This window comes from Taeniopygia guttata, chromosome 5, assembly GCF_048771995.1.
Source record: "Taeniopygia guttata chromosome 5, bTaeGut7.mat, whole genome shotgun sequence".
NCBI lineage: Eukaryota > Metazoa > Chordata > Aves > Passeriformes > Estrildidae > Taeniopygia > Taeniopygia guttata.
The window spans coordinates 46,764,225-46,788,966 of record NC_133030.1 but is presented as its reverse complement, the minus strand read 5'-3'; the positions used below and the strand labels follow the sequence as shown (position 1 = coordinate 46,788,966).

The window sequence follows — 24,742 nt, the reverse complement described above, 5'->3', positions numbered from 1 at the left end:
ATTGTATATGTAATTCAGGGCAACTGTGTATGGAAAAATGCATTAGCTTCTGGAAGTTTTTTACCAGAAATGTTCAATATTAATTAAGGTACTAGAAAAATGCAGTGCTGGAGGCAGTGAAAGTGTAGCCATCTAACCTTTCCATTTAGTCATTGTCACCATGGTCTTTCTGGAAGAGGGGTCTGAAGATTCCCTGTATGGCAGATGAGCTGTGTCAACTCAGTAGCAATGCTGAGGAATTTTCAGCAATTGAGCAAAGCTTCTGTGCTTTGCCTGCATCAGAGTCCACAATAGAGACTTTGACAGAGCAAAAAAAGGATCAGTTCTGTATTGCCAAATTTGTGAGCCAAAGAGCATTGACAGTAGGCAAGTGCCTGTGTCTATCTGAAATGCAGTGATAGGTTTATAACTACCTTAGGAAAAAAAAAAAAATCTAAACAAAAACAAAGGCACGGAAGTGTTCCCACAGCAGAAGAAAGATTACAATTTCCCTTGCTTGTTTAAAAATAACCCTGACTCATGCTCCATATGCTCTTTGTCTGTCTGCATTTCAACACTGAATATTCACTTGCCCTCCCCATCTATAAGTTGTTATTGTTTTTAAACACTTTTATTCCCTGTTTTAGTTTTTGTTAGAATTTGATTATAACTACTGACTGAATTCATTCAACTTTTATTTTTCAAGAAAGTGATGCAGTTCTAAAACATACTCAAAATCTGCAAATCAATTTGTCCTTTTCCTAATATCTAAGGAACAAGCATTCAGGAAAACGAAATCACTTAGTGGGACCTAAAAAATTTATCAAGTCCTTTGTAGTTTCTAAGAGACATAGGAGAGAAGCAATAAGAGAAATAAAAAGGCAGCATCTAAGAGATGGGTGGACAGAAATAAGAAAAAACAATAAAGACAAAAGCCAGAAATTTTGTATTTAAGAATAGATTTGGGTATGTCCAAACACATGCCCATATGTGCACAAAGAAAATGATGGGAAAAGAAAGAAAGCAATGTCTTATTTTTGGCTATTTCCAATGGAGGAGGGAAAGAAATCTTAGGATAAAAAAAAAAATAATTAAAAACCCCAGAAACTACACTTAATTTGCCCACAACACAATTAAAAAAAAATACAAACTGAACCAAGGAAATAGAAGCTTGTGCAACCTTTTGCTTTGTCCAGATGAACTATATTTGTCTGCTGCAAAATAAAGTTTAATTGTTTTTTTACTCTTTGATAGAAGCAAATGTCAGAGAGATGTGTATTGTTTCAGCACAGTGCAGCTGAGGGGTGGGTAAAAGGGCTTTTCTGTCCTGCCCTTGTTCTATCCTTAAAAAAAAAAAAAAAATTAAGAACAGTTACAAATAAGAAGATCTCATTTTTGTTAAAATTTCCAGCTGTTCAGCAAACAAACATTCAGAGCTTAGTACTTGCTCTTTGGACTGAGAGTGTCTGGCTCAGCATTCCAGGTGAAATACCAGTGGCTAAAGAGCCGCACACAGCTTTGTGTGCAGCAAGCAGCCCACAGGCATTGCACCCAAATGGGAGAGCCAAGTTGACTCCACTACCAGCTCATTGACTTTAAATCATTTTAAAGGCCACTACATTTTGAAATTATTCATTTAAACCATGATAGATTGCATCAGTTTATATTCAGAGAAGCAATAAAGAGGAAACCTACATTCACCTCTCAACAATGCATCCTCTCCCAGCGCTGGGCCTCAGTGGTAATAAGGTTACTACCCCTTATGGCTTTTCTGATAGTTAAAGACCATTAGAGCTCGACAGCACGCTATGCACTGGTAAACACTCTTTGACTGATGGGTCCACTTTTTTGAGGAGTGACTGTAGTAATACAAAATCAGGTAATAAAGAGTTCAGGTACTCCAGGTTTGCACTTCAGTTTATTATATTCCAGGAGTGATTCAATAGTGTTGAAAAGATACAGTGTAATTCAAGTGCTTCCCTTTCAGCACACAGTCATTGCTACAAACTGTCTCTTTTTGCAGAGATAGAAAAATGGAAAAGGCTTTTGGAGGTCAGGCAGTCTGACCTCCCGCTCAAAGTAGTGGTGACTTCAAATGTAGACCCAACATAATCAGATTTTTTTTCTTGCCAAAGTTTTAGAGGTTCTAAGGGGGAAGATTTCATGATTTCTCTGAACTATCCTTTCTAGTGCTTCACCACTCTAGTTGTGAAGATTCTACTCTTTTGTTTGAAGGAAGGTCATCTGACTCAAGGCTAATCAGATTAAACAGAAGTACTCATTGTGAGTCAGAGTAACACAGGTACAGTAAAAATAACCCCTGAATCTTAAAGTCCACCAGAGCTGTCTTTAGCTGTCTGGGAAGAAGAAATCTTCTGTCTCCATATTTCCACCAAATTTAGCTATCTGTAGTTTTCCATTATTGTAACTGTTTTTGTCATAGCCTTTCACTATGCCCATCTTTTCCTCTCACTTCCCAGTGTTATGTGTAATACAGATAATTTGTGCCTGTAGAATGATATGTATGTAATGTTTTATATTATTTAAAAAAACCATACGAGTCAGTACTAGGGGGTTTGCCTCATATATATTGAAACTGTCTCTGATAAGACTTCATTTACAAGTTCATACACATAGCCCATCTGGAGATGCGTTGTTTCTCAAAGTGATCCAAGAACTCTGGAGCGATGATCATCCCAACAATGACCCAAGATTGGAATCACTAGAACCACCCAGAGGGATACATCTCAATACTGTGTTCCCTAACTCCATCAAGGATGTACATCGCTTCCCGGACACCGAATTGTTCAACTCAGCACAGAGAAAAGAGACTTTGTGAATATGTGAGACTTTAAATGGAAAGAAAAGGCTGATCACCGAAATCCCATCCTCGAACAAAATAAACCATATAAAAACCGTTCACACACAATGGGTGGTGTGAGACATAGAGGGACCCTGTGCTGTAGCAGTCACACCCAGCACCAGTCCTGGGCTCTGCACTGTCCTTTTCTTTGTAGCTGGCTCAGATAGATTTCAATTACTAAATAAAATAAATTTTTATTTTTAATTCGGCTAGATTAATTTTTTTTATCTACAGCACCAGGAAAAGGTTTTCCCTCTTTCCATCTTCTCTGCAACATTTCTGTAGTGTTGTTTTTTAATGCTGCTTACAAAACCCCAGTAACTCTAGCTCCTACATATTTTATGAACCTCCACTTGATTGTCTCTAGAATTCATGCAGAATTTGGCAGAAGACTAAGTAGAATTACCAGTGTGGAAGGCAGGCAGCAAGCCTATTATGATAGCAGCTTTTATTGGCAGATGACTGTTTCTAGATCCTTTAACAGAAGATTTTTCTTGACTATTATTACTTGTGACTCCTCCTGTGGCACTGGAATGGATTTAACAGACAAGCATGGCTTTTCCAGAGGCCTGCCCTGCCACAGCTTGTTCTTTCACTCTGTTGACAAAGGCTTGTATTTTTTCCACATCTGCAGACATAGAAAGAGTTGTCTAGTGGTCAGAACATACCATCTTTCAGCTTGCATCATTGAGGAAATCCACCTGTGCTGACTGCAGCTTTTGTGAGTCCCTACTCTTGTGTGAAGTAGAGCTTGGATCCCTCCTCTCCCTCCCTCATCTTGAAGCCTTTGCAAAAATCCACTTCATCTGCCATTTATACTTCCTTTTCTATGCAGCACGCTCACTCCATCTGTCACCTGGTAACTCAGTGATTTATGCAGATCACACACCTATCACTGATGAGGCTGTCACTACCACCAGCTAAAGCTTCAGGGAAGAGCTATGAAATCAGATTTCTGCTGAACAGTCACTTCTCAACTAAGCTCTCCTCCCACTGAAGTATCTTTTCAGTCCTTAAGTAGCTTTTGCTTCTTTATTCCCCCAAGTATACCAAGATGCACCACATGTAGGACATTGTTGTAGAATAAATGCACCATTAAACTAAGAGCAAAGAGATATTCTTAGATCTGCCTCTTCATTTCCAAACACATAAACAGAGAGAGAATATTTCCCTTCTTCACATTCAGGCTTATGGTGATTTGATTTTAGTATGTCTCAGCACAGCTTCCAGCCCTCTGGCACTTGTTAGAGCTGAACTTCAACATGTGACTGCTTCAAGCACGTGTTTATGAATGCAGCTAATTGCCACCTCTTTAACACTGATACATGACATCATCATCATCCAAAAATACAGTGAAGAATAAGTAACAGAATCTGTGGATGATCACCAGCCAGTTTAACATTCAGCTGATGAGTCTTTGAGTATGTTTCTCATCAGGGAAAGGAAGGTCTGCACAATTTCATTATTGGTGAAAGAAAAGGCAGCACCTGCATTTCATTAAAAATTCATAGTAGCTTTAATTGTAGACAGTCTCTATTTTACTTGGTTGTATCTTTTGTCCCCAGAGTTCTTGACCAAATCTGAATCTATTTGGAAAGACCAAATGCAAATGGTCCAGCCATTTTTGCATGTGATGAGGATTAAAATATTTTTTGTTGTTGTAGAAATATTATTGTATCATTAAAATATTTTCTTGAACAGCTATATAGATGGAAAAGCTATTAATAGAAAATTGAGATTTTATTTGCCATCTGAATGGTCTATTTTGAGGAGACTTGACTGTCTGTGTTCCATTATTAATTAATCTAAAGTGGGACTGAAAAATGGAGGTTTGTCTGTAAACACCTGTTCCTCACAAATAATTTATTCTACATTCCTAAAGTTTTACTTAAACAGTAGTTGTGTTTTATAACTCAGCTTGAAAATTGGAAGATGTTGTCTGGTCTAAATAAATGCTACTTGTTTGGGATATGGAGTCCTTGAGAAATAGAAAGGTTTGATGGAAACAAACCACATGATACTCCATTCTTATGGTCACACAAAGCAAACATTGGTGAATAGTTTCTGTTTTAAATTAAGTACTATAAACAGATTTTTAAATTCAATATGCAGTTAAATAATGTAGAAAACAATCAGAAATTGTCTTTGTTAACAATCTAAATGTAATCTGTAAAGAAATATTCTATACTCCCATTCACTTCAAAGAGAGGATCCAGCACAGAATTTACTTTTCCATCTTTTTTTTTTTTTTTTTCTTTTTTGATAGCTTATGCTATCACTAAATAAAATATTATCTTTACACACACTCACTCTCCCCAGGAAAATAAAGACACTTCTTTGGAAAAAGGGCTATTTGATATTCAGCATGATTTTTATTCTCCTTCTATATACAGTTTACATAATCCACCATAAAAAGGTAGAAAGAAATACAAGAGGAAAAAAAAAGAATTTTATACCTTCTGTTATCAGTTTCTATATTTCATCCATTTTATATCTCTTCTTCAGCATCTTATGAGTCCCTCCTTCTTGCTTTTTGCTCAATAAAATTGTAGCCTGTAAGTCTCTCTTGAACAGAATGTGCAATAAAGATTCAATAAATTCACATTAAAAAACCCAGTAAGTCTGAGGAGACAAGTCAAGGTTCAGAACTTGGAGATGAGTGTTTACTATACATACCTTTGCACAGTGTGGATGTAACACTCAGCAACACTTAAGAGAAATCATTTCTCATTCAAAATTCATTATATTGTAACTACAGATTTAGTAACATACTGTCAGTTTCTATTGATTAACTCAGGGATATTGTGGAAACTTGAAGCATGCTGAAAGTGCTTTTAAAAGGACATACTGATTTTATCCGGGTAGGGTGGTACACAAGCCTGCTAAATAGAGGTGAGCAGTGTAATTCTTCTAGAGTAGTAACAGCAGATGAGCTGGAAGTTATCCCAGTGCAAGTGCTCTTCTATGTAAAACCCACTTCTCTTTCAAAACCAGCTTTTTCCTTTATAGCAATTTACAGTGATAAAGATAGTAATTTGTATTGATGGAGGTTAAAAAGATAGAGATTCATATTTTTGACTGAAGAACTAGAACTTGAGGAGAGCCCCATAAATCCAGGAGTTGATCAGAGCACATTGTCAATCATATACTACTGAAAACTCACCTTGAACTTGCGTGATACTTACTACTTGCTGATGGATATGGATTAAACAAAAACTTGATGACTTGCTACAATTCAAGGCACAAAAATGTTGCCAAACATATCAACTACATTTGATATCTTGTAAAATAAGATTGGTATTTTGGGACAATTTTTAATATTATTCCATCTAAAACAGGCTATCCAGAGATGTTTTGAATATTTCATCATTGCAAGTGTTCAAGGTCATGTTGGATGGAATTTTGTAGAACCTGAGCTACAGGAAGACATCCCTGTCCACAGCAGTTGGATTGGATCAGATGAGCTTAAAATGTCCCATTTAACTGAAACAATCTTATGATTTTGTAATTATTTTCTGCAACTTGCCTTCCTTATAAATTATTTTTTTTTCCTATCTCATTATCTGGCTTGACTCAGTAATGAATTTTCTTGAAATTACTTAAAATCAAGAAACTTGAGAGTCATTTTACAAAATTGAGCCCCCATGACTTGATGATTTATTTTCACATCATGTATTGCAATATCCATCTTTGCTTTTGTTACATACCTGAAGTTTCTGTAATTTATAAGAAAAAGGTATAATTTAATTTATTGAGAATATGAACATCAAGTTCAGATGGTGAAGATTTATACCAGTGATGAGCCCATTCTAATGAACCACTGTCATTATCACTGGTATTTCTGTCATTAGTAAAATCACTCTATGAATACAGTATTTCCTAAATAATTTTTATATATGCATAATGTCTTGGTTGCAGCCAGGATGGAGTTAATTTTTGCAACAGCCAGGAGTGGCATGGCCAACACCCTGGGTTTTTGCATTTCACATGAGGCCATGCAGAGGGGAGGGACTGGAGTGGGGACCCTTCTGCTGTGGCCATTGATGGACTGTGTGGTCAGAGAGTGTCATGTTCCACATGGGGAGCAATCCCCTGTGAATTGTCCACCTGTTCGCTCTGCTAGTAGTATTAGCTTTAGTTTTCTTATTTCATTGCTGTTTCTAGTAAAATGCTCTTATCTTAGCCTGTGATCTTTACCTTTTGAGCCTCCATTTCTCCTCTCCACCACAGGTGGAGGAGAATGAGGAAAAAAACACAGGGTCTAGGGTGTTTCAGTGGGAGTACTAGACTGGGGAGCACCATTTCTAAACCATGACAAATACGTATATAGAGAGATTTGTGCATGTAAATGTACCAACAAAGATGAAAACAAAAGCTTAAAAATTAAGTCAATCACAAGAGACAAATTACCTTACTTCATAAAGGTTCTTCATTTGTTTTCATTTACAAAACATTAACACGAATTTTCTTTTTTTAAACAAGCACAGTTTTGAAAGTTAAAGATAAGGAGTCAATTTCTTTGGCCTATGTGGTGTTATTTAACTAGATTCCTCCCTCCACCTACTGTCTTCTTAATGTGATTTGGTAATTTCATGTCTCTGGAATGTCAGCAAGAGTAATAAAATAGCAATTTAAGAACATGTTAAAAGCCAATCTGAACAGCACTGTTCTTTTGAAGCTATTAAAATCAGGACTCACAGCAAGTTCTCATACTAGACAGCTCTGAAACTTCCATGCATAAAAAGAGTAGTTGTTTGGCATCGGGGGATATGCTATAAAATGAGGTGCCAAATCAGAATTTACAGATTAATGTCATCTCAATGCAGATTATGCAATTCACCTTTCTGCACTCCTCTAAAAATGTCCTCCCCATTACTAGTCTTCATCTCACCTTGATTTTTTTATTGCACAACACTTATATTTTGTGATTCAAAAGTAAATATTACTGAAGAAGGAGAAAGCTTGCACAGTTCAGAGTTCTGTCATAACATCCAAATACGCACGTGCTGATTTCAGGTTTTGGATCTGCTTTAGTGGTTTCTGAGTCTTGAAAGACTGATATATCTTGTTTTGATTTTTTTCCTTTAGTATCCAGAAGGGAAAGTGAAATGATGGAGCAGGAAAAAAAAAAAAAAAAACAAACAGGAGAAGGAAGGTTATAATTTGGATCTTTCATCACTGAGAATCAGGTGAGGGAAAAAAATAAGTCAAGAAATTAAGTTTGTTGATATGTGGCACTCCTTCCTCCATTTTGGAATTTTGAGCTGAGTAAGATTACTAAGAAAAGTGCATTTTCTGCATAATTTGGTGAAATAATGTTTCTCTGGATAAAGAAAAAAGAGTCCCTGAAAATAGATAATCTATCAAAATTTTATTGTGATTTGGTTTTTCGTGGTTGCATCTCTAAAATAATTGACATTTGAACGAAAGTGTGTTGAAACAGACAAGCTACTGACCAAAGGCTGTCGCTTTAACCCAGGGAGAATTTTACATCACAGACATATTGCACTCCAGGAGAAGAACATAACATTTTTTTTGTCTTGCCACCATCAGATCATCAGCCATCCATAGCGCCTATCTGGTACACCCATCATAGCCACTGCAGCATTGTTTGTCCAGAGCTCAGTGTCTCTATCCGTGTTTCATAAACACATGGCCCTGAGTCAGCATCTGGATCAAAGAGTCAGTAGCCAAGGCCAGACATGACATTAATGTATCTGTTGTGTACCTCAGGTGAGGATTTAGAGAGGGTCCCACTTTAAATGAAGCTTAAAAGCACAGGAGAAGAGAGTCCCATCTTCCACCATTTTTCTCATGTGGCTCTTCCCACCCGCTCTTCTTGTCTAGCTAGTTATACTTCTAAAGGAAGGAGAAAGGGCACTTCATGCCCTGACAATTGCTATTTGAGCTGTACTGAGCTAGATATGAATTATATCCCCATCAGATCCTCTTTTCAGCAGGCCACCCACTACCAGGAGAAAGGAGGATACATGACTCCTTATCATTTGGCAACCACTAGCTACCGAACTACCAAATCTGCCCATTTCAAGTGGGTAGCTTGTCCCCCTCTTCTAAAAAGAGTGATGTCCTATTCCTTTATTTCTTTTCCTTCTCTGGATGACCAGCTACTCATTAAAACTTTTTTCTGCTATGACAAATATTTTCTAAAGAGAGCATTGTATCAAACAAGGAATGACCTTAGAACACAGTTGAAATTTTGAATAGATTTTCAAGGGTTTGAAAAGATGGGACAATGTAGATTAAAAAAAGGGAAAGAGTAGGACCAGTAAAACCATCATAAGCATTGGTTTGCTTACACTTTGTAAGCAAATCTTCTGCTGGAAAGGTTACGGTTAAACTCTAAGCAACAATTCCAACATAATAATTATTTGGTTTTCATTCACAAAATATCCATTGTGGTGCATTCACAGTATGTGTAGTAGTTTTGAAATTTCTGCTACAGCAGTTGGTCTAATTAAGTAACAGCTATGCTCGTGGCTAGGTATGGATGGGAAAGGTTTGGTATGGGTTAGGAAAGGTCTTCCCTTCAGGAGAGGCAAATACAGATACTCAGATTCCTTTTTGTGGTTTTGATGGTCACAGAGAAACTACAGGTCTGTATCAAGTACAGAATAAAGTTAACTTTTCCTGCTGGCCATTGCTACTGCCCAACAGTGTGGGACCTAGCCTGTGTGCAACTCAGAGATCAGATCACAGGCTGTTCTGCTTTCAAAATTTGTTTTTGTTCCAAAGTCTACATCTGGTGATGTCCTCTACTGCCAAAGACAGCATACATGGCACAAGTATGCATAAAACACCTGGTGCTTGGCTTTTTACAGTCCCTTGGAGACTGATGTGGTCCAATTTATCTTTTCTTGTCTCAGTGGCCAAGGTACTGAAATCTGAAATATTGGCACTGACCTTAAAAGCTAGTAAAACACCCAAGTTGGGTAATTGCTTTCCATCTATACATTTTATCTATGATATTATTTATAATTGTGATATATACAACAAGCAATCCCTGAACCATGTCTTTTCTCCACACCTTTAGTCTAAGTTTAAGTTGTCACTGACTGCTGCTATAACCTTTTGGAAATGTATAAAACCCCAGATTTTCAACAGTACCTTATTAATCTCCTCTGAGTTCTTGCCAGGGTGGCAAGCACAGTGCAAAAAATGTTTGGCATTTTCTCATATGAAGTTTTATGTACAGAGGTGAAGGTAAGTGAAATGTCTCTCTGTTGATTTGTAGCTGACAGAAAGTTATGAAGGAAAGATATGGGAAAAGTGAGTTGGAGATAGAGCTGGCAGCATTTTGTCTGTATTGCATGGAAGGGGAGGATCCAAGTAAGCAGTAGCTTTAACAGTTATGTCACAGGGTGGCAACACCAGACTGATCTAAGAGGGCAGACCAGTATGCAAACTGGCGTAATAGGATGTCATGACACCTATAATAGTATTTCTGTCTTCATTATGCCATGAAATAAGAAAATTTATAACGAATTTTCAAACTGCTATTTCTGGACAGCATTTCCAGAGTAGGTTCCAAATTATAATCCATATTCTGAAGAGAAACATCTTCAGAACTCAAAGTTGTTGAAGATGTGCAACTGCAAGTCAGCAGGATTCTCTTTGAAGGTATTTTCTACAATGGAGTTGCAATAATATTTGTATACAGGACTGTCAGTTTTCAACAACAGAAGAACATTTTGTTAATTTAATTTTTTTTAACAAATTTTAATTTCTTTCATAAATTTCATTAAAAACAACTTCTGAACTACCTTCTATTTATTGACACATTTCATCCAGCAGTTTCAATAAATTTTACATATTCAAACTCTGGAAATTCATCTGCATGAGACAACCATTTAAACTGACAGACAGGAGTATTAAAATGGACAATAGATATGTTTGTAAGAATGTTTTATTAAACAGATCCCCACTAATAGAGACAATTTTGCTTTCTTATTTTAATTATATTGTGAAACTTTGAAATGTATGAGTTTAAATAAATCTTACTTTTTTCAAGTAATGTAATTTTAATGAAGCTAAATATAAATGAAGTTATATAAAATAAATATAAATTCTTTTAGGGCAGATATGAAAATAAGGCCTTATTTGAATATGTAAAAAAAAAAAAAGAGTATTTCTTTGAGTTTAATTTGCAATTACATTTCCTTTTCTTGTTCTGTTTTCTTTTTTTACTTTACTGCCATCCTTGACTGCAGATGGATTTTTATAAGACTTTTAACTGATGTTCAAAGGCAATAAGCTGCTCTTTATATAAACCAAAACTCTCCATTCTCTAGCGCAGGTGTTGAGAAATAAGTGACAGTGTACATTTTGACCTGTAACTCATAATTTTGTATAAATGCTGGTTGATGCTAATAGCGTATTCAACTTTCTCCTACAACCTCTCTTATTTTCCTCAGAAGATCAATAGGCAAACCTACACATTTGTAGCAACATGAGCTTTGTCCTGTCACAAAAAATACTACTTGCTTTAGTGCCATATCTTGTGAACTGCATGCAGAGATAATGCCTGAGGAGAGTGGAAAAGAAGAAAAGGGAGATGTACCAAGTCTACCTTATAGCTTAGTACCTTGACTAAGTTATAGCATAGAAAGGGTTAATAAATTGATTTAAAATATCCTACCCAAAGGTTTCTTCCTTCTTTCATAAGTCTATCACCTCTCATTTTAGTGGTGAGAGCAGGAACATTATCTCGCAGAGAGGTGGTGGGTACTCCCTCCATGGAAATATTCAAGGTCAGGCTGCACAGAACTCTGAACAACCTGATCCAGTCGAAGATGTCCCTGCTCATTGTCACAGGCTTTGGCTAGATGACCTCTAAAATGTCACTTACAACTCAAACTATTCTATGCTTCTATTTATTCAGCAGAAATACAGTTTCTGGACTTTTTTCATATTTGAGTGTGGTGATTTTTCCACAATCACTTCTTTATGCAGAAGAATATTTATAAATTTTAGTAAACAAGGGTAACTCCTTTAAATCTGTATGTCTTACAGATTCAAGAGCTAAAAAATGTGAGGCAACTCCACATCTGTTGAGAGGTTTCAACAGTAGAGTTTACTGGATGTGAAAGTCTTAACCACCCCTTACATGCCACAACTACAACCCCCAAGCCCAGTAACAGCAACTGCCTGTGTGAATATTTGCACTGCTTAAAGCCTGACACTTATTCCTTTGCACCACACTGGTGGTCTGCCTGGGATCACATTAAACTCAGCTAAGCATAACTGCAAAGTGACCCTGAAAGATCCCTTTCAAGTGTCCCTCCCTCCTCTGCTTCATTTTAATGTGGCTGCCATATGGCTCAGGGGCCATTATAAACCCTGTGTTTATCTAGTCCTGCTGTAAATGTTTCATTTCTCCAAGGAAGATAAAAGGACTGTTCCCTTATATTAAATGCAAAATTACCCTTTTTGATCATAAATACCCAGCTCAGAGAATTGTGCTGGTTTCAGCTGAGCTAGAGTTAATTTTCGTCATAGAGGCTGGTATGGGGCTATGTTTTTGTGCTGAACACAGGGTTGATGTGTTGCTGAGCCGGGCTTGCACAGGGTCAAAACTTTTCCTGCTTCTCGTATTGTCAGGTTGGCAAGGAGGTTGGGGATGCATGGGAAGCTGGGAGGAGACACAGCCAGGACTGGTGATCCCAGCTAACCAAAGGGATATTCCAGACCATATGATGTCATACTCAGTGTATCCAGTGGGACAGAGGAGGAAGGAGGGAACTTTGGAGTGATGGTGTTTGTCTTCCCAAGTCACTATATCCTGCTCTCCCAGAGATGGATGAAAACCTGTCTTCCACAGGAAGCAGTGAATTAATACCTTGGTTTGCTTTGCTTGTGCAGCTTTTGCTTTCCCTTTAAACTTATAAATAGTCTTTATCTCAATGCAGAAATTCTACAGCTTTTACTCTTCTGATTCTCTCCCCAATTTCTTTGCTGGTGGGAGAATGAGCAAATGGCTGAAGATGCTTGCCTGCTGGATGGGGTTAAACAGCAACAAGAATAAAGACAGCAGTAATCCAAATGAGATTTTTTTTCTTTTTTTTTTTCTTTCTTTTGTTTTTTGTGGGAGTGTGGGGCAAAACCACAATGAAAAGCACTGTTAAATAAGTAACATTACTGCTTCATATCAGTATGAAGCCACATTGATCAAATGCTCATGTTGCAGACCAAAGGGGAGGTGAGAAATTAGTTTCTAGGAATATTCATTTTGTTGAGCTTGGATACATCTGGAGGGGACTTTTATATGAAGTAATAAATACGTGCGAGTCACTTATATCCTCAGAACTGTTATTCTGTATTATATGAATTTGTGGAAAACAAAGCATTAGCTCAAACAAGATACTAGAAAAGGGATTAGGGAATTGCCATCTTTCAACTATTTACTTTAATTTGCATGCTCATTAACTATGTAATAGAATAGAAGGGCTTAATTACCTCATTTATAAAAACAACATCACTGACAATTTAATTGCAATGATAGTTCTTCTAAAAAAATTTTGGATAACTTGCAGTGACAAATACATGCTAAAATGAAGTTGTTATACTGCCAGCAAGACAACATAAAATGTTGATATGTGGCAGTACTGAAATAACCTGATTATTATCTATCTATGAAATAGATGAGAACTAAAAGCACGCCAAAAAACTGAGTTAAATCATGTTTTTCATCACAAACCAGAATTGCTAAAATTATGCATTTTTTATGGATCACAAACCTTAAACTTTGATGCTAAGTGAAAATTCATTAAACTAACATTACTATAGTGGATTGTAAACAGTTTTATTAAAGGATATATATACTATAAGTGTGTAGGTGATAGAAATAACTCTTTGAAACAGGTCTGTAGAGCCATGTTTTTTTATCGTAGCATCTCCATTTCTTGAAGTGCCTTTTTTGCAGCCTTTTCAATAGATTTGAAAGGTATATTCAGAAAACAAGATTTAAATTATGCCTACACTTTGGATTTCCCAATACCTGGAATACTATGTCAAATTTGGTATGCCGTGGTTTAGGACTATATAAAAGGAGACTAAAACCAAATAAGATTTGCTAAAAGAAATTTGATTTGTTCCTGATAACTTAAAGAATGAGGAAGAGAATGATAACAATATTCAGCAGCTTGAGAAAGCAGCTGGAAAATCAGAAGATCTGATACCCAAGTCCAGGATATCCCACACAGGATAGATAGTGAAAGATTTAAAACTGAGAGGAGGAAAATGTAGGTCCATGATATGAATGTGGATGGCAATGTGTTGGCAGGGGTGTGGCTACAGGGTGACCTCCATGAGAAGAGTGCAGGGACTGCCCTGTGACAGACACTGCTCGAATCAACCACTGCAGCAGAGCATATCTGCACTGAATAACATTTGTAAGCATTAAATATGTGTCCTACAAAGCCTTACCAGAATTTTGGAATGAACCAGTGTGTTATGTGGCACTCCCATATTTCTATGCTTCACTGATAGATCACATACCTCACGAGATACTGCTGCACCCATAGTCTGTGTCTATGTGTCTGAATATTGGGGGTTCAGAGAGCAAGGGAAACCCAAAATTGAAAAAAGGGGATTTCACTGCAATCTACCACTTTGGGAGAAAGTGACTTTGGGTTGTGCTGTGGTAGCACCATACCCTTGCCTTTTTTAAAAGCTGAGAAACTGCACACAATGAGCCACGATGATGCAAAGAGGGGGTTTTATTGGCAGCCTCTGCAGACACCCAGCTATAAACTCACCAGGAACTGGATGGAACATTGTTAGGCAGATCTCCAACAGGGTGCAGAAGAAGAGGCAGGTGTATGTCAAGCTCCTGCACAGACCAGGTCTGACAGCCCCATGTCTGCCCGGGTGCTATTTGACGTTCCATCCCCTTGATGACAAGTTCTAGTCCCAGCTCCTGGCACTTGTCTTTGCAGCTGATCTTAGCCACTGCTTAATATAGGCACATATTTTCCTCCAGGTGTGTCCTTGCTGATTGTCAGCTGCTGGACCATTAAATGCTATTTAAAGAAAAAAAAAGTAATGAGCTTTTTCTTTCCCACCTGAGACCCTTGTCTTTGAAGTGATTTATTTTCTTAGCCACTGGTAATTTTTGCATGATGCCTGACATGTCATCTGTTTTGTGGTACTGTTTATTTTAGATTGAAAACAAATCATCCTGTGTATTTTAATACCTTGACTTGCATCTATATTGTTGATCACTGCTCCAGAAACATGTCCTTCTTCTATCTTATTTGCTTTCTTCAAAGTGACTCCAATTATGACTGAATTCTTCAGAGACATTTTGAGGGCAGTATTTTTTAATCTGTTTGGGGGTCATTATTTTTCAGCACTTCTCTATTTAGCAGCAACCTATTTTATTAGTTGATTCAGACAATCTCTTTTTCTTCTATTTTTACTGAGTTGCATTTCAGCATCTATTACAGTTGCTGCTTCAAATAACCATGGGCAGAAGTTCTGTGACTGTGGTCAAGCCCAGGCCCTCATGGGCAACTGCTGCAGACCAAAATAGACCATTAAGACTGCTGCTCTTGGGTAAAGATAATAAGCACATGACAGATATTCAGCAGTCCTTTAATTTTAATAATGGATGCATATGCTTCAGTTGTGCAAATCTCTGGCCTTTATCTGACTGCAGAGACAAGAGGATTCCATTCTCCTGGACCTATACAATAAACAAATATATGACCTTACTTGAATAAAGTATCTTCTTTAGTGGGTGGTCTGCTTCACTTTTCTTTTCTTTCAAATATTTAAAATTTCTGATTATAAGTGACCTGCTTATCTTTCAATTTACTGGTTTCACAGTATATTAATGTAAAAGTACATTTACGCTTCTCTTAGTAGGAATTGTTACTCCAGTTGTGAATTATTTTCTTAAATAGATAAGCTCATGCACCACTTACAGTGGTTTTAAGTGCACATAGTTTAAGGTACTTTATATTATTAAGTCACTGCTCAATCAGAAAAGGATTTCCTTTCCCTGTTTATTATGTGGCACCTGCAACTACCGATGGGAAATTCTGTAAATCTGTAAGGGTAGAAATCTGAAAGGAGTAGAGATATGCATAATAATTAAAGAATAAACAAAGTCTTTGCCCAGAAGAGGCTAAATTGTAAGTTATATGAAACAACAGATATGCAATACAGAGTATTCATATTTATGCATAGATCTTACCTCTTTTATTTCCTAGTTAGTATAAAAAACCTCATTCAAATTCTTTTACATTTTATTGTGCTAATTTTATTGCTGTAGTTGAGTTACCCCTTTGTACTGACATATGGGGAAATGATCAGTCATATTAATTTTAACAGCTGAATTTTGGTCATTAAGAAGCAGAAGAAAATATAAATGGAAGATGCTATTTAAAATTTGAAAAAAAAAATCTCTATGTAACTAGTAATTAAGTACTACTTGATCTTCTACTTTTTTGATTATATCTTATCTTGTATCTTATTGTTTATAAAATCAATCTGCAGATTGGGAGTAGGAATCAATGACAAATAAGGAACCAATTTTGTATTAAAAATAAAAATTCCAGAGATTTCTGCAAATGTTTTTATAATTTTATATCATAATTAAAAGTTTGTTACTTCATGGTGAAAATATAAGAGTTACATGGGATAATAAAAAAAGTTGATCAAGCATATATGGAAAGAAAAAATAAGTGAAAGTAGTAGTATCCAATAGAAAAAACCCTCTGTCTTGGCATTCAGAGGACAGCAAAGAAGAAAAGAACAAGAGGTCGCTCACAAATAGAGCAGACCTTTATTACAGACAGAAGGTAATGTGCTAGTATTGCTACATAATAATATTTCAGGACAGAAATAGACAGAAATAACATTCCATAGGTTTTTGGGGGGTTTTGTTAGTTAGTTTGTTTTCTTTTAATGATATAAAGGTGATTAATAGTATTACTGTTCTAATTAACTGAGGCAACTTAAAGTTAAACCAGTGGTACTGGTTTAACTCATCAAGCTTATGCTTAACTTGTTATCAATACAGAGCAGAGTCCCTCCAAGCCAGCTGTATTTCCTCTTTGTTTTATGCAAGCCTTCCAGAACATGCAAAGTGATTTTCTCAGTCTTATCTTGGGAGTATCCTGAAGAAGACAACCTCTCATACTCAAAACCTGAGAATAAATGTATCCTACAGTTTATAAACTCTGAACAGTCTGAATACTCATAGAGCTGGCCAGAAATAGAATTGAAGAGAATTTTTTTTTAAAATGCAATATAATGAAGCATAGTATCATAATTAATGATAATCAACAAATGCTTTCTAAGGAATTGATAATGCATTCAACAGTTTTGATTTCATGCTGGGCTGGGTTGCAAGTTTAAATTATGAAAATAATTAGTTGTACTATAATTTTGGAACTCAATTTAGTGCATTTTTTCCCTAAACTTATGCTACACTAGGACTAAACCATGTATTCAACTGAAACAATACACACTGAGGTGAAAAATAAGGACAGAAAGTCATGCTAAACAGTCAATATGAAACAGTTATCCAAGTTCAGACAAACTGTATTATTACATAGCTGAAGCATGACCATATAACTAAGAGGCAGAATCCAGTAAATCCATTTCTTATGGTAATCTGTATCCTAGGAAAAAGTCACCTTGAATAGATTTTGTGCTCTGTTTGACAAGAAAGCTGCAAATCCCAGCAATAGAGTAACTAAAATGTGCTTATACAAATCTTGTGTAAATCAGGGAGGTTCTAAGTGAGACTGATTTAATTCTGTGTATAGAATTTTGTGTGTGAAAGTTAGAAATATATAATTGTGAAATATTGGCTCTCAGGTTTTTAAAGGATAATGAAAACTTTCAGATGATACAGGAAGAAATGAAAAAAATTAGGGAAAATTGCTTGTAATGAAGTACTGCAAAGGAGTGGTCTGACAACTAACAAATGTGTTAGTTGACCAGTAAATTAGTTAGTTAGACAGTCAATTTACATAATTGGCAAAAATGTGTTAAACATAGTTACCCGTAGCTAGAAAATAACCCCACAGAAATTCACATAGGCAAAAAAATTACATTGCACAATAAGGATTAAAAATGCTATAATATGTTACCAATTGCAACAAAATAATTTTATTTTACCAATTGCAACATAAATTTTCTTCTTTTATACTCTAAACACAATATGTTTTTAATACCACAGGTTATACTTCAGAGGCAATTTTTTTTCTCAATTCCTATTTTATATGCTATGAATCTTTTCTAAGTTTCATAGAAGTTTTCATACAGCACATAATTCGTAGCACTAGTCTTCAGGAATAACATTTCCATAGAAAGATGTATGGGCCACTATGCCTCTGCAAGCTGATATCTGTTCCTAGTTGCAGTCTCTAGATCAGACATTAGTTTAAACAAGCCTAAGAAGCTAACGAGCACTTTTAAAGAATAAGCAATGCTGTGGCTTTAAATAATCAGGAGTGAAGTGTGCAAAAAGAGAAAAGTCAGAAATCAGGACTAAATTTACTCTCCATTAAAGACTAAAGTAAGAGATGTAGTGGGAAATTGTTAAAGCTCTGTTGATTAGCTATAAAATAAAAAGCGTAAAATTACACTAGCTTTTTTATGTCAGTCTTAAAACTAAAAAGCCTGAATTTAAAAATACTGCTGTATCTGCCTAGATGTTTTTAGAAGAAAAATCCAAAATAATGTAAAAGGTCAGATATAGGCTACAATATGTTAGTAAAGTCTCACCCTATTCTTAATATCAGCAGATTTTTCAATTTTATTTTTAAGCAGATCATTTGACATTAGCAATCTGATTGAGATTAAAACTGTTGCATTAGCTTTAGTTGATTCAGCTGACAGAGCTAAAGAGAAATAGGTAAAACAGGAAGCATAAAATGTAATTTTTCCCTAATGACACCTAATATAGCTTATGAAAGGCCTGTAGATTAAACAAGTTCTAAGATATAGCTGGGGAGGACTTTGCAAAGGATCATGGCTTTCCTGGCCTTATCATATCATTCCCCTGCCTCCTCAAGTAAAAGAGCAGGAAGAAAAGTACTTCTCTGAAGATCAGAGTTCCAGTGGAAACTTTGAAAAACTGGTTATTTTTTATGGACTATCATGAATAATTTGGATACAATGATGAAATTATTAAAGTTTTTAAAGATAATCAAAACAGAATAAAAATTAAGGATGAGAGAGATATAAAATTCTTCTTTTGGAATTTCTTAACCCATCAGAGAATCTTCAGGAAGTTTCGTGAAAATTTTCAAAAATTCATTATTTTTAACATCAGGTAGTCATTGGACAAACTTGAAATATTATATAAAAAATGCAGATGTATTTCAGAGAAACAAATGTAGACAGAACTTGAACATCTTTTCCTTGTTTTGAAAAAAAGAACATAAGAATGTATGAGAATTAAGTTAAGCAAAATATATTCCTGATTCTATTTGAAGTGTATTAGTATTAAAAAATTCATAATTACTTACTATAATCCTATATCAAAAGATCTACTTTTGGTCACCAAGAAAGGAGAGAGGAAAAAAAGTAATCTAACAAGGAGGAAGAAAGTGAGAGTCTGGTTGAGATCAAGTAATGGACAAAGAACTAGACAAATCCTTATATTATTGTCTATTCTTCCCCTAAAAAAAATGCACCTGAGAAAAGGGATGTTTGGAACTAGATGTTCTTTAAGGTCCCATTCAACCCAAACTCTTCTGTGATCCTATAACTCTTGTAGGTCTTTTCAGGCACAGCTCAATGGAAAGCTCTATGTCCACTGTCATTTCAACTTTTGGTACTGTTTTGAATAGTTAACATATGGAATTTACTTTGTCTGGAAATGCAAAAATATATTTTATGGTATGATGATATCAAATGTGCTAAACCAAAAAGTGTTGGAAAAAAACCCATTAAAATAACACTGAATAAATATTTTTTTTTTAAAAAATAATCTATTTATGTATATGGTAAATAATTTATATACATATGCTACTAAACATTTTGAAACATAAGAATAATTTTACTATTTATTTCTCTGAAAAGGTCATTGATGCTGATCACAAATACTCTTTCACCTCAGTCACTTTATCTTCAAATTCTCATTTTGATTACATTTATTTGACTATTCCGATTCTTACTTTTCTTAATTGCAAAAAACCAATCAAAATCTCTTCTAGAAGGTTTTGACAAAATAGTTCCTTACAATCCTTGAAAGAAATTGAACAAGTAATAGTAAAAACCTTTAGAATGTTCTTTTTACTTTCTTAAATATAAGAATGAATTAGTTTATCACCTATTTGAACTTTATTTGCCCATTGTTGGAATAACTACAATGTGTTAAATTCTTTTGAAAGAGGGAAAACAATAGGTCAAATCTCTTGGAACTTTGAGAAACCAATTAATTCTATAAAAAAGAAGTAAACAGCAACCTTCACTTCATTAGACACTACCCAAGAAGGTCAGTCACTGACAGTTAATATAGAGAATGAATAATAAGAGAAGGACTTATTTTAATGAAGATTTCCCGGGTTAAAATAAGTTAATATAAAATGCAAAACTGAACAGATTTTTTTTTTTTTTAAGAATTCTAGAAATATGGTGGATTAAAATGAAATTTCAGGATTTAAATGTAAAGTAACTTCAATTTTATAAAATACCAGAGACCACTTAATACCTTCTCTAAGGATAGAGGATAAGACTTGGAAAAATAGATAATTTGGAAATCAGTGCTCTCTGCCCTTCAAAACTACATTCATTTCCCTAGGTTCAGAGACTAATAAAACATGATTATCTGCATTCAAGTTTGTCAGAAGCTCTTTACTCTATTTCTCAGTTTCTAGGAAGTCCATCCACACAAAGCAGATGACTGATTTTTCCCCTTTCAAGAACAAGGATGTGGGGAAGAGTATAAAACATTTAGCTAGAACATATTTGAATTGACTAATAAAACCTCTGTTTAACTACTAAAACCTCTCTTTAATTATGTCACTCAGTAAAGAGGCTTGCATGTGTAGTATTTCCCAGAAACCAGAGATTTTATTTCACAACAGCAGCATTTTCTGTGCAAATGGAGCTGGCATGAAGTGAGGCAGTAGCAGCACTCAGGGCGTCCTGCCCGCCTGTGGGGAGGGGAAGTTTACAAGCCTTTTCTAACAGCCTTACTGAGGGTTCCCACAGCTTTCACCATACTTTCACCATCAGTGTACTTCAGATTGATGCTGGTACTTCCCAAAATCAGGTGGATGTGGAGGTACATATAGGGCTTTTTGATTTTCTACCACTTCTTTGTTGTCTTGGACTAAAGCAATAAGAACACAGCAGGGTGTGGAGACAAATATCCTCCAACACAGGATACCTGTACACACCTATAAATCTCACTTTTCCTTTCATAATGTGACCAGCACTGCATCTTGATGTCTTGGTGGCATAGATGTATTCTACCATCAACTACCAGGTGAACCACTAATATTGAGCTTCCTCCAGGGAAACTTCAAAAGAAGATGGATAATTTGCCTTAAAGAGAATGAAATCAAACTTACGAAATGATCCCAGTGCACTGCGTAGAAATGATGATGTACAAAAGCGATAGCCAGAATATTCTCATTTTCAGCTGGACTTGGAAGAAGAGCAAGCTACAAAATAATTTTCTAGTTATTAATCTTATTTTGTTAATTAGGTTTCTCTTATTCTTCAGATGGACTGTCTAGCTGCAGGGGAAATTCTCCAGACCTGGATCTAAGAATAGTCTCAACTTAGCAGTGTGAACTTATAACTGCTCCATAGGAAATAAAAATGGTTATTTAAGATTTACATAGTGAGCAAAGTGTGACTTACTGAGTCCCATTCATGTGATCATATGCATGAATACAAATGCTACTGCAAAAGAGCCAAAAAAATGGAGCTAGAGCAGCAGCAGCATGGCTTGGGAGATTAACTGTTGTAGTCATTGATTTTTATTTTTAAGCATTTGATTCTTCTATTTGAAGGATCGTGCAATGGAGACAACTGATTTAGGAGAGAAAAAAAAATTATCTCACTTTTCGGTACAAAACACAAAGACTTTTCACCTCTACAGTAACACAATAGAAAAAAACCAAAAAAAAAGCAGCTTCACAAAGTCTACAGAAAATGTAGAGAATGAAGCAATTGCAAGGAATAATGTGATTTATGTCAGAATAATTAATCCCAATATCAAGTTCTTCCAGTTTCACAAAATATGGACCTGCTTTGTAACATAGAAATTATTTTTGTTCTTCAGTTCTAAAAGCTGATTTCTTCTATTCATTCATAATGTTGTGTAAGGTGGAATGGAGGCTGGAGACTTTCACTCCATATGAAATTGATTGCCTTTCCTTAGCACTGTTTTAAGCATGCCCTTCCACTGAAATTGTTTTAACTGCCTCTGGGCTGGGTTATTCATTGATAACCCCTAGAAATATATGCACATAGATCTCATCTGGCTTGTATGCTCAGGAGAAAGAACAACCACAGCAATCTGAAGTGTTTTATTCTTCAATAATAATAGAGTTTCCCAACTGCTTCTCATCTATACATCCAAATAAAGCACAACTTTCAAAGAAGTTCTTCAGTGAATGTTTCTTTTCTTAGTATAGGATTTTTAGAATGGTGGAGGCAAAGAGAAGAAAAAATGAAAGAAAGTTTGTGAAATAATAGGCAACTCAGAATATTCTTATAGCACATGTTCTACCAGAGAATGAATCTGAAGTTTAAATAATTGCCTGTAAGAAAAGGTAAATCCTATAGCTAGTAGATGGCATTTTACAGGAGAGAGATACAGATGCCTTTACACAAACATTTGTGAATGCCTCTGTGTACTTTGAAGAGGAGAGTGCAAAGGAACAGCCTCATAGTTTCTGCTTTGACAAGAATTTCCACTTAGCGGTCTTTTCTTGAGAAAAATATTGTGTAAATAGTTACATTTGCAGGAAAAGCCCAAGTTAGAATGGAGGAACGCATCCAACAGAAACTATTTTATAAAACTACATTAACACAGTATTTCACAGAAGCATTGCAGTGCATTATGTACATAAAAGCTTTGATAATATAAGGCAGTTGAGATTATAAAGTTCATGTTCTGGGACAAGAATCTCTGCAGGGTTAATGCAAAAGATTAATTTTAAATGCAAATTGTTGTATACATGAATAAAAATCTATTTTTTATTTCACAAATGGAATTATGTGGCTAATGCCTATAATATAGGAAAATCATATCAGAAAATAAACATGTTTAATTCCACATCAAACAATCATTGAAAGCTTCACAGGAAAGCTTTTATAAAAATTCTGTCTCAGGATGTGAATAATCTATGAAATTAATTTTTAACTTCACATTAGTCCAATCCATGATCCGAGCCATTCTGTGGAAGGTGATTTTATAAGAAATGAAATTCCATAGAAAATTTTCACAAGTTTCTCAAAAAGGAAAATAACATCAGAGTCAAGGAACATACCCTAATAATGCTAATTTCCCAATTAAAATAGAGCAAAAGAATGGATTAAATCATAAAACGTGGTTGGCTTTACATGAGCTTTATTCATAAAAATATCAAAGTTGTTTTGTGTTATCTTGGTGTTTAGCTAGTCTGTTCTTCTGCATAGCCATTACTTTTCTTTCACTTAGACAAGCCTTTTTTAAGAGGAAGATGGTGGCAGATTTCCTGCTGAATAATCTAATTCCCAACACTGTTGTTTAATGTGCCAACTAGGCTTTACATTACACAGTGACGAAAAATAAATTGTCAAAGCGGTGTTTTCTCTAAAGAAATATTTCCACCAACTAGAAGGCCTACAGTCTTGGAGAAAATTGATTGGGCAGCACTCACAGTGAAAAGAAAAAGTAAATCACTTTCAACTTCATTTATCAGGGACAAAACCAGACAATTTTGTTGCATTACCTCAATGTAACCAGAGAAGCTAAATCCTTTGCACTCATGTCACTCACAATTTCCTGTGAATAAAAACAGTGAAAGAACTAAGTACCTTCATTTGAAGCAGGAGAGGCCATCATTTTAGTCCTTTCATATGAAGAGGAACTCTGAGCTCTGTTATACAGCAGTAGCTCTTTAATTTCAAGCACTACACAATGTTTCCTAATGTACAAAGTTATTTCCCTTTGAGGATGCCTCGGTTTTAATCTGTTTGCACAAGAAAACTCCCCACACAAATAGTGTCCATTGAATCTAATAATTTTCTTTGCCCTTCCCTGAAGTGTTAATCTTGCTGGTGTGTTCCTTCATAGTTAGGTGATCCTATTTATATTATGTGATGCACTGTACAAGTATGCAATATTAGAGTGGCTTTATTACAGCCACAAATAGCCACTGGAGCTAACTGATCATTCCTCAGTTCTTTCTAGTTCAAATTACACTACATAAAACTGAAATATGTTTATGAACATTTCAGTAGAAGATGGCTACATTTGGTATTGTGAGTAAATGGTGGAATACCCTTAAAAGGCTGAAATAGATAAAATGTACATTTTAGAATCCCAAAGGAAGATGTCATGATGTGATAATATAACACTTAAACTACTTGCTGGTAAGTAAAAAACCTAAACTTTGAATCTAAGAGATTTTGTTATTGTATCACAGACAGTTTTATGCACCCTTCATGGATACATAGTTGAATTAGAATTTTGAATTGTTGTATTAATTTTTTTTTTAAGCTGATAATAGAAGCCATCTACTATGCCCAGTAGATAGTCCTTTTTTATACAAAGGGAATAATTATAAAGATATACAGTAAACAATATGCCATGCAAACTGCATTTGCAGGAATACTTCCTTTATAGCTCCTGCACGGATCATTTCCAAGAAGAATGGATCAATTAAATTTTCCTCACCAGTTGACCTGCAATTATTC

The 24,742-nt window shown here is 35.4% G+C and overlaps 1 long non-coding RNA gene across 11 annotated transcripts in view; it reads left to right on the top strand.

Moving 5' to 3' along the window:
* Positions 1–24,742, top strand: part of LOC115495576 (uncharacterized) — a 251,868-nt gene that overhangs the window by 20,568 nt on the left and 206,558 nt on the right. For all 11 annotated transcript variants that reach the window (XR_012056457.1, XR_012056465.1, XR_012056458.1 and 8 more), the window contains exon 4: positions 7,931–8,031. This is a non-coding gene — a long non-coding RNA (uncharacterized lncRNA). The remainder of the gene's footprint in view (positions 1–7,930; positions 8,032–24,742) is intronic.